Here is a 9707-nt window from a genome sequence, read left to right as displayed (position 1 = left end):
GAGCCTGTTACTCAGCACTCATGTTCACTGTGGCACTACTAGTCACAGTAGCCAAGCCTTGGAATCGGCGTAGGAGTCCATGAATGGATGAACAGATAAAGAAACTATGATACGCAACAGGCTACTAATTTCCCATAAAGAATGAAATCATTTTGTTTGCGGGAAGAGGAGACTATGTTAAGTGAGATTTGGAAAGATGTCGCCCACGTGACTTCTCTCATACACTGAATCAGGGATGGGGGACGGTCAAGAAAGAAAAGGGGGCTGCTGAGGTGGGGGAGGACCTAGGAGAGAAGAAGATGTGGAAGCGAGGGCAGCGAGGGTGAGTACGGATATGACTAAAGTGTGTAAAATGTGTGTTTGAAAATGACGTAATGAATCCTATTATTTTGTATAATTAATATGCTCTAATAAAATGTAATCAGGCAGGCAGTTCCTCATGCAGAAGCTCATGCATGGCTGATTCCACAGCAGACACTTCAGGGATGATGTTACAAGATGCATTTATCATTTTGGTTATACTAGAGGCATATAGTAAATTTTCTTTATCATTCAATCATTTTCTCAAATTTTGGTTTATGATTTATTTATAATTTCGAATATATTATGTGAAAATGGTTCACTTGGGTCAGTTTCTTTCCTACCACCTGTAATCTGCCGCTGTCCTTCACACATAAAGCATGGTCTCAATAAACAATATGACATAGCTTTCCCAGGACCAGCAAAATCAATTATGCCAAAGACAGTTATGAATAAATATTTATGGAGTGGTAAACGCTTCGAAGATATGTGATGCTATCAAGCCAAGAGAGTCAAGGTGTTTCTGTGATGGGTAGCAGGAAGCATGAATAGTGCCAGCTATTAGGAAACCATGTTTAAAGAAGCATTAATTACATGGCTTCTGGTTTTTTTTTTCTTTGAGACAGGGTTTTTCTGTGTAGCCCTGCCTGTCCTGGATCTCACTATGTAGACCAAGCTGGTTTCAAACTCAGAGATCCACCAGCCTCTGCCTCCTGAGTGCCGGGATTAAAGGCATGGGACACCACTGCCCGAGTGTTTCTGATTTTAAAAGCAAAGTATATCCATGTTGCATGGTGAGAGAATGTCAGATTCTCCACCCCAGCCAAATTCAGCAAGCGCTTTGGTCCCTTCCATTCATTCCTGTGTCCAGCCACTAGTCATCTCCCGACACCGGGGTAGTTCGCAGCCAAGTCCTAAGTTGTTCATCTCTTTTAAGAAGGGATCCATTTCCTTTCCTTCATCGTGTACGTTTTCCGTGTTTCCTAATTATTTTATTGCATTAGGCTAGGCTGTTGGCAAAGTACCTCCAAGAACAGACTTAATGAGAACGACAGATTCTGACTTTCATATAAAATTATAAACCTGTGTCCATGGAAACAGAAGGGAAAGCAAACTCTGCGATTCTCTTCCTTTCATCCTGTTGTTCGACGCGACAGAGAATAACCGAGGCTGGGAAGCACAATTACAGGCGGCAGCAAATCCAATATTGCAGGTGTCAGGAAGGCAGAGCCCTGTCACCTATGAACGTTGGTCTAATATTTTGGATTATAGGCGATGTGCCTCGGCCATTGTAAATCTCAGCATGAGATTCCAATCCGTTATAACTTGAAAGCATTAGGATGTTTAGGCTTTAATAAATATTTGCTTGAATGGAATTATCGTGTCAGCACTGAAACAATGAAAATGCCGCTATTTGTGAACACGTTTCTTTTGGAACCCGCTGTGTTAATAGAGTGTTGTAGCCTGGATGGGTTTTACAAACAGAAATGTTTTTTTTTTCTCACTGATCCTGATGCTGGAAGTTCAAGATCTCTACTTAAAGCTATGAGTTCATTGCTATGCATCGTCTTTAAAAATCTGCTTTTAAACTATGTATTTACTTTCTTATTTGTTGTGTGGGCATGCATGTGTGAGCATGTATGTGCACACAGATGCTGGTGTGTGTGAAGGCAGGTGTTGTCCACCTTGTGTTTGGAAACAAGGTCTTCTGTTGACTTGGAACCAGCTGGTTAGTCTAGCCTGGCTGGCTAGTGAGCCCCAGGGATCCAAATCCCTAGGTCCGGGGATTTATAAGGTTATATACCCATGCATGGCTTTTTAACAGTGAGTTCAGGTTCTCATGTCTGGGCACAAGCAGTTTACAGATTGAGTTATCACTCCCAGCCCTCATATTCACAACACGTATTTGTGTTGTGAAATAATGATCTTATAGAAAAATTTGCATTATATTCAATGCTAGTTTGATCATTCTGATGATAAGTTAAACGGTAAGAAGGTAAATTTGAGGGAATTGAGGAGTAATTCGAAGGAGAAGCAAAGTTTATTGAAGTGCTAACATGGTTTTGTAAAATCATGTAAGTTACATTTGATTGATTTATGTGTCAACTTGAAGGCCTAATGGAGACCCTAATCATTGGTAAAACAGTATTTTGGGATATGTCTCTAAGGGTATTTCTGAAAGAAACTACAATTTGAATCATTCGACTGAATAATACAGTCTTCATCAATACAGCTAAGTACTGTCCAATCGACTGGGAGGCTTAAATAGGACAGGAAGGTGGAAGAGGGGCAAATTTATTGCTTCCAGCATGGACAGTTTGTTTTCTTCTGCTTTGACCCATTGGAGAATCTGGGATTTAGACTGTTGGACTCTGGGACTTATACCAGCACCTTCTGCTTCTACCCCAACCCCTTTGTAGCTGTCCTGATTCCTTACTCTTCAGATGCTACTTTATAGGCCTTTGGGGCCTCCATATCTCAGGAGTATATTATCAATTTGTACTGATTTTAAGTTCTGAGAATTGTGCAGTTTGAACACACTGGGACAACCAGCCCCTGGTTTAAGAGTACACTTTATTCTGGAGGTAGTGGCACACACCTTTAGTCCCAGCTCTTTTGGAAGCAGAGGCAGACATATCCCCGAGTTTGAGGCCAGCTTGGTGTACAGAATGAGTTTCAGGGCAACCAGGGCTACACAGAGAAACCCTGTCTTGAAAGCCAGGAAGAAGAATACACTCAACATCTTAGAAACTTCCTTCATGGTTTGATGTAGTTATTAACTTCTGCCAGTTGGCAGTGGCTGTTCTTTTCTTTTCTTCCTTTTCTTTTCTTTTTTTCTTTAAAGCATATACTGAGTGTTTGGAGCATCTCTGTAGTACTCTGTTTTGTAACTGCTTCTTTTGTTCAATATTACAGTTATGAGAGTCATCCACATTCTGTGCAGCCATAATTTCCTTTTTTTTTTCTTTCAAATTTTCAATGGCATTCCATTATATGAGGACTTTGTCCATTCAGCTCTTGCTAGATATTTGGACTGTTTCCAAGTTTTGTCTATTATGAATTATACCATTACAAACATTCTATTGGTCTTCTGTTGAATGTGCATCTATATTCAGAATTCTGGGTCACAGAGTGTGCATACAATTGGCATGACTGTTTCAGTGAGACAAATTTCCAAAGTAGCTGGTACTGATTTGCACGACTTGTACAACCAGATGTGTGTGGATTCTTCAACTGCACACACACACACACACACACGTGTGAATGTGTGATACACTTTTTGACCTTGGGAGAGCCAGTTCCAACACCTGTCCTCTTCCACATTATTCATAAGGTACCATGTTCCAAGGTCAAAGAGAAGTCTGAAGACGAGAAACGAGTCGGACGTGGGGGCACAGCAACAAGTTTGGGACTCTGTAGGATGAAGCAAGGAAGAGCAGCCAACCGAGTTTCAATAGCCGCTGAAGTACAAGCCCACTGGCGCGGTCTATTTATCTTTAAAAGAGAGCGGCAAGCCTAGGCTCCTGGTTCCGGTGCTTGGTTCCGGTTCCGGCTCCTGCTCCAGCGACTACGTTCCTTTCCTGACGGCTGGTGTTTTGTAAGTTTTACCCCCCAAAATAAATACCCCTTTAAACAGTAACTGGTGTGGGATGGTTTCGCGCATTAGAGTTCAGGAGTGAAGCTTGGGAAAGAGGGGAAAGACGCCGCAGAACGGATGGGTCTAAATGCACCTTGGTCATCTTTGAAGAAAGAAATTGCCCTCCTGGAGGATAACTTCTAGTGCTTTGATGTTCTGATTTGTTGGATTATAGGTATATGTTGATTGGGTAAAGGTAAGCAAAAATGAAAATATTACATAAAACACAGGGAAAATTTATCTGAAGAGTCTGGGAAATAGGTGCAAAGCCAGTCTTAAACATCTTGTTGCCTGTGCTCCTGTTTATCTTCACTGCTGACATGGTCAGCTTCATCTGAAGAACAAAACTACCAGAATTTTCACGGATAAGTTTCTTAAAAGATTTAGATACTGTTTTATTTATGTATTCGTGTTTGCCTGCATATCCGTACGTATACCTGCGTGTGAGCAGGGGCCTGAAGAGGCCAGAAGACAGTGTTAGAGCCCCTGGAACTGGAGTTACAGGCAACTGTGAGCCTGCGCAGTGTGTACCCTGGAAACTGAACCCCTGTCCTCAGCAAGAGAAGCCCCGAGCCATCTCTCCAGGACCTGAAAAAGTTAAATATGTAAAAATATTAGTCTTTGAAGTTAAAATATTATTATATCACTCTCTTCCTCCCACCCTTTCTATGTACCCCACTCCCTACTCTTCTACAAATTCGTGACCTGTACTATTTAATTGTTATCACACAAACACACACACGTATATCTGTTGCTAAATATAATTATAAATAGAACTTGCTCAGTCTGTGTGTTACTTGTATGTATGTGATCTTAGTGCTGATATTGGATATTTAGTGCGGGTATCGGACAGCCAATGTGAGTGCTCTTCCGTGGGGAAGACTATTTTTCCCAGTGTCGGCACCCCTTAGCTGTCTGTAGTTCTTTGTCTAAGGTTGAGGCCCCATTTGATGTCCTCATTTCAAGTTAGCATGTCTCTTGGGATGATCTTTGTTCAAGACTTGTTTACGAGCCATGCAGAGGAGACTTTGTGGGTTTTGTTGCTGTGACATTTCTAGAAGAAGCCACACAGCAAACTTCCTGTTCTGACTCTTACAAACTGCTTTTTCAAAGTGGTGGCTGTACATGGCTTTAATCACAGCCCTCAGGAGAGTTCGAGACTAGCCTGCCTTAGAGAGTGAGTTCCAGGAAAGCCAGGACTACACAGAGAAACCCTTTCTCGAAAAATCAAAAGCCAAGTATGAAAGCAAAACAGGAAACAAACTACTCTTGCACCTGAGGCTCAGGAATCATATAACGGGAGAGGCGGCAGAAATATTGAAAAAGTATTTTTTTTTTTTTTTTTTGAGACAAAATTTCTCTGTAGCTTTGGAGCCTGTCGTGGAACTAGCTCTTGTAGCTCAAGCTGGTCTTTGAAAAAGTATTTTAATCTTAAAGTGTTTGGAGATTTGAAGAGGTAGAAGTCGGTGTCTTGGCCTCCATGTTCTTTCTCTCACTCTTCTCTTTGCTACCTTTTTGATCTGATTCCACACACCCTTTCCCCAGAGACGCTGAGGGTGAAGGACAAGTGATTTGCCAGCTGTCAAGGCTCAGAGACTAGAGATAATGCTTCCGTGAGGACTGGCATAGATGTGTTGACTCACTGTAGTGTGAGGGGTCCGGCTGAGAGCCTTGCAGGCGCTATGCCACATCTCATCCCTATCTCAGAGAAGAAGAATCCATAGATGGCAGAGAGGGAGAAGAAACTAGACATTTTCTGGGCAGTGCCTTCTCATTTTTTTGCTTGTCTTTGATCTGCATACCGAGTGGTTTTGTTCCTGAGGGGGAAATCTAGTTTAGTAGCTTTAAACCAAGGGTTTAGAGGCCTCTGTATACTTCAAACAGTGCTTACCTGTGCTACTCTCCATGGTAACTGTAGCTGCAGTAAAAGCTGGCTGGGGAGTCGGTCGACAGCCGTGGACGCCAAGATCCGTGTCTCTCTGGGTTTGCTTGCTAATTCTGTCCCCCACTCCCACTGCATGAGCCATCTGGAAGGAGGGAGCGGGCTTCGAGTTAAATTTGGAGATCTATGAGGCACGAGATGTGTAGTTGCTCTCTTCATTTGAATTGAAAATTTGATCCAATTCTGGAGACATCTCAGTTAGCGTCAACCTTCTGGCTCAAGCCGCAAATCTGGAGCCGACTCTATAACATTATTTGCTTTGCTTTAAAAGGGCAAAGTGCTGCCTCATACCTAGCAGGGAGGCGATAGAGCAACAACACTTGCCTTGCTATGCCTGTCATGGTTTCTTTACCTGAAACATACTGAAGAAGTTTGAAAAATGCTGCTAGGCCTACATTATCATAAGTAGAACAGTCTAGTATCCTGGAACCTTATCAATCAATCAATCAATCAATCAACCAATCGATCAATCAGTTAACCAATCAACGTCCTAGGCGCTATCCTTATTGCATCAAAAAGGCCCTGCTTCTGCTACAGCATCAGAGCCACTAGGGCTGTAGTTTGCAAAATGAAAATAAGAGGGAAGAGAAGGAGTTGCCACGAAGCAGTAAAAGCATCATCGCAGGAAGCGCCAAAATACACAACTTCTGCTGCTACTCCGACTGACTTTTATCACCCGTTAACTGCAGTTCATAACGACAGGGTGGTTACAGCAAGAACACATCAATGAGGACGTCTGTGAGAGCTGGGTTTGCATCTCAAGTACGTTTACTTTCTGAGAGCTACAATGTTATGTGTTGAAGGCATTTCTACTCCCTGATGGTCTCCGTGGAGAATTCTGTGGGGGGTATATTATTCAGTGGTAACTTCCCAGGTATAACTTAACCCAATTAATTAGAAAAAATTACATGTAGCTTACACAAAATGGATTCAAGAACAATTTCATGCCCTTCCTCCCGTTCTCTTCCTCCTTTCCCTTTTCTCCTCTCTTCCTGGTGAACCTCGAGATTGAACCTAGGACATCAAGCATGAAATTCATAGGGCATTGTGCGTGGGAGTCAAGTGTTCTGTACCGAGCTATAGAGCGCCCCATCTCTCTTTCGAGTGTAGAGGACCAGTGTAAACTCTACAAAAGAGAAATCACTACCAACCAATCAGAACTGGACCGCAGAAAGGGAAAGTGGGGGTTTGCCTACCTACTTCTATCTTCTCTATGTGTGGAACGAGGTAGTGCACATTTATAGAAATGAACTGGAATTGAACCACACGTCCGCTATAGCTTTTATCCCTAATGAAATTGTATAAGTTTACGGGATACATTTAGCTACACTACAAGCAAATATTGAGACATTTAAGAGGAAACTGTGTGTTGAGAGAGTAGCTGCATAAATCTTGATTTTTTTTTTTAAATCTTTTTACTCTATACAATGTAGGCCACTTCCTGAGTTCCAAAAAAACATTCGCTATGTGAGTGAGGTCTACACCTTTTAATATAAGATGAAACTTAATCACAAAATAGCGGCATGTTCAGCTGGCCATCTACTTTTTTATGGATTTAGTAAAAACATACCAAGGATAGACAATATGTTGACTAATGGGCCCGTAGGCATGGTTTTGCCCTCATGTATGGTATTGTTTTCCTCCTGAAGAGCACAGACTCATTATATAATGTCCCACCAATTCTCAGATCTACAGTTCTCTCTAGTTTGATAGCTTTTATACCAAGAGACATGCTAAAATTGAAAGAATGTCAGAGCTTGACATTTTCTTTTCTTAAATTGATTTTTTTTTTTTTAGAATTTCATCCACATGTCCTGTATTTGCATCATCATCACCCGCCCCTCTCTCCTTCAGCTCTTCTCATGTCTCCGCAACTCCCTCTCAAATGGTTAACCTCTTTATTATTTTACATATATAACCTGATGACATTTAGTGTTTTGGGAAGACACCTAGGATTGGATAACCTATTAGGGCGCTTGTCCCTAGAGAAGACTGAATCTTTTTTTCTCAGCATCTACTAATTGTCTGTAGTCTTTCACCTAGGGGTGGGACCTTGTGGTGTTTTTATCCATGCTGGCATGTCAATAGATGTAGTTGTGCGAGTCTTTTTTAAGCTACCATATTGCTGAGATTTCACGGTAGTATATAGAAGAGATGACCTCACAGATGTCCTGGTTTTCTGATTCCGTACTCCTTCAACTTCAGTTTCTCTGCTGTTCCTTGAGCCTTCAGTGTAGGGGTGGTGTCGTAGATCTCTCAGTCTGTGTTGGATATGTCATGGTCCCTTGTTCTTTACATTTTGCTCAATTGTGAATTTCTAGAATGGTCTCTGTCTACTGCAAAAAAAAAAAAAAGCTCTTTTGATCGAGTGTGAGAGCTACATTTACACGTGTGTATAAGGATACGTGTTTAGAATGCATCATATAGTTGGATATGATGCTGGTTTAGGAAAAGTAGCTGTAGTAGGGTCCGCCTTTCATGTCCATGACATCACCAACAATGGCTAGGTTCCCATGGCCAGGCATGAATTCCCGTCTATTGATCAGGTCATAAGTCCAACGAGACAGCTGTTGGTTAAGTTTTGACTTGACTTGATTTTATTAGAATAGTTTTATATATTTTGTTGTGAGCCTAGCCTTGAATAGCCGAGTCATCTCTCCAGCTCTAGAATAGTTTTAAATCTATGTGCTTAGGAGTGGGTGTATTTTTTTTTTTTTTGGATTAGCTATTCTGCTTTTTTCTTTTTGAGACAGTGTCTCTCCATGTGATTCACTCGCTATGTAGACTAAGCTGGTCTCAAACTCAGAGAGATCTGCTAGTCTCTGCCTTTTCAGTGCTGGCATTAAAGGTGTGAACACCAGGCACTGCTGTCTTTTTTTTTTTTTGTTTAAATTATATAAAAAGGTAATGTCACCTCCTATTTGAGCCTTCCTTGGTATCTTGTCACTTAAGCCAAGAGCAAAGGCTACCTTAAAACTCTTTAGGGTGAAGAATTTTTGAGATTTTGTGATTCTAATAAGAATTGGTAGGCCACATGTGGGGTGTATTCCAGCAACTTGCTTATGACAGCAATGCTTCTTACAAAGATAAGACAGAATACCAAGTAAGCCAGGTAAGGAGGTGCATGCTTGTAAGCCCACCTCTACCTCTCAATATGGCCTTGTCCTTAGTTTGTGGGGAACAACCAATAACCTTGGTATCATTTTGCTTCCTGTTCCCATGACCTTAAGTTCTGCTGGCCTAGATGGTCCAGTTCTGGAGGTGGGGGTGCTCCTGCCAAGAGATACAACTAAATTCCACTGAACTGGAAGCTCAGACTTCTCTGTGGCTGCTTTGGGCTTCTGATCCTCTGAAGCCAACCATCTAAGAAAGAAATAACAGTGTTTGGAGGTTCTGACATGTGATTGTGTTCTTGGTTGTCAACATTGACTGCATATGGAATTAACTGGGTACACCTGTGAAAGATTTTTCTTAATAGTTTGCAATAGGGTGACCCACCTTTAACCTGGATCTTTTGAGGTGGGGAAGACCCACCTCAAACTGGGCCATACCTTCTCATGGCAGCCAGTATAAAGGATGCGAAAGAGGGAAGTGTCTGCTTTTTTGCTTGCTTTAGCTCTCATTGGCAAGTCCATTCCTTCACTGGTTTTAGAGCCCCTTCTTCTGGAGCCTGGCATATACTGAGAGCCATCGAGACATCCAGTCTCATGGTCTAAACAACTATTGGGTTCTTGTACTTTCCATTGGTAGGTAGGCAGCCACTGTTGGACTAGCTGGACCCCAGTCTGTAAGCCACTTTAATAAATACCACTTACACACACACACACA

Source organism: Microtus ochrogaster, chromosome 24, assembly GCF_000317375.1.
Source record: "Microtus ochrogaster isolate Prairie Vole_2 chromosome 24, MicOch1.0, whole genome shotgun sequence".
Lineage (NCBI taxonomy): Eukaryota > Metazoa > Chordata > Mammalia > Rodentia > Cricetidae > Microtus > Microtus ochrogaster.
The sequence above is the reverse complement of the archived record's forward strand: the minus strand, read 5'-3'. Positions refer to the sequence as shown.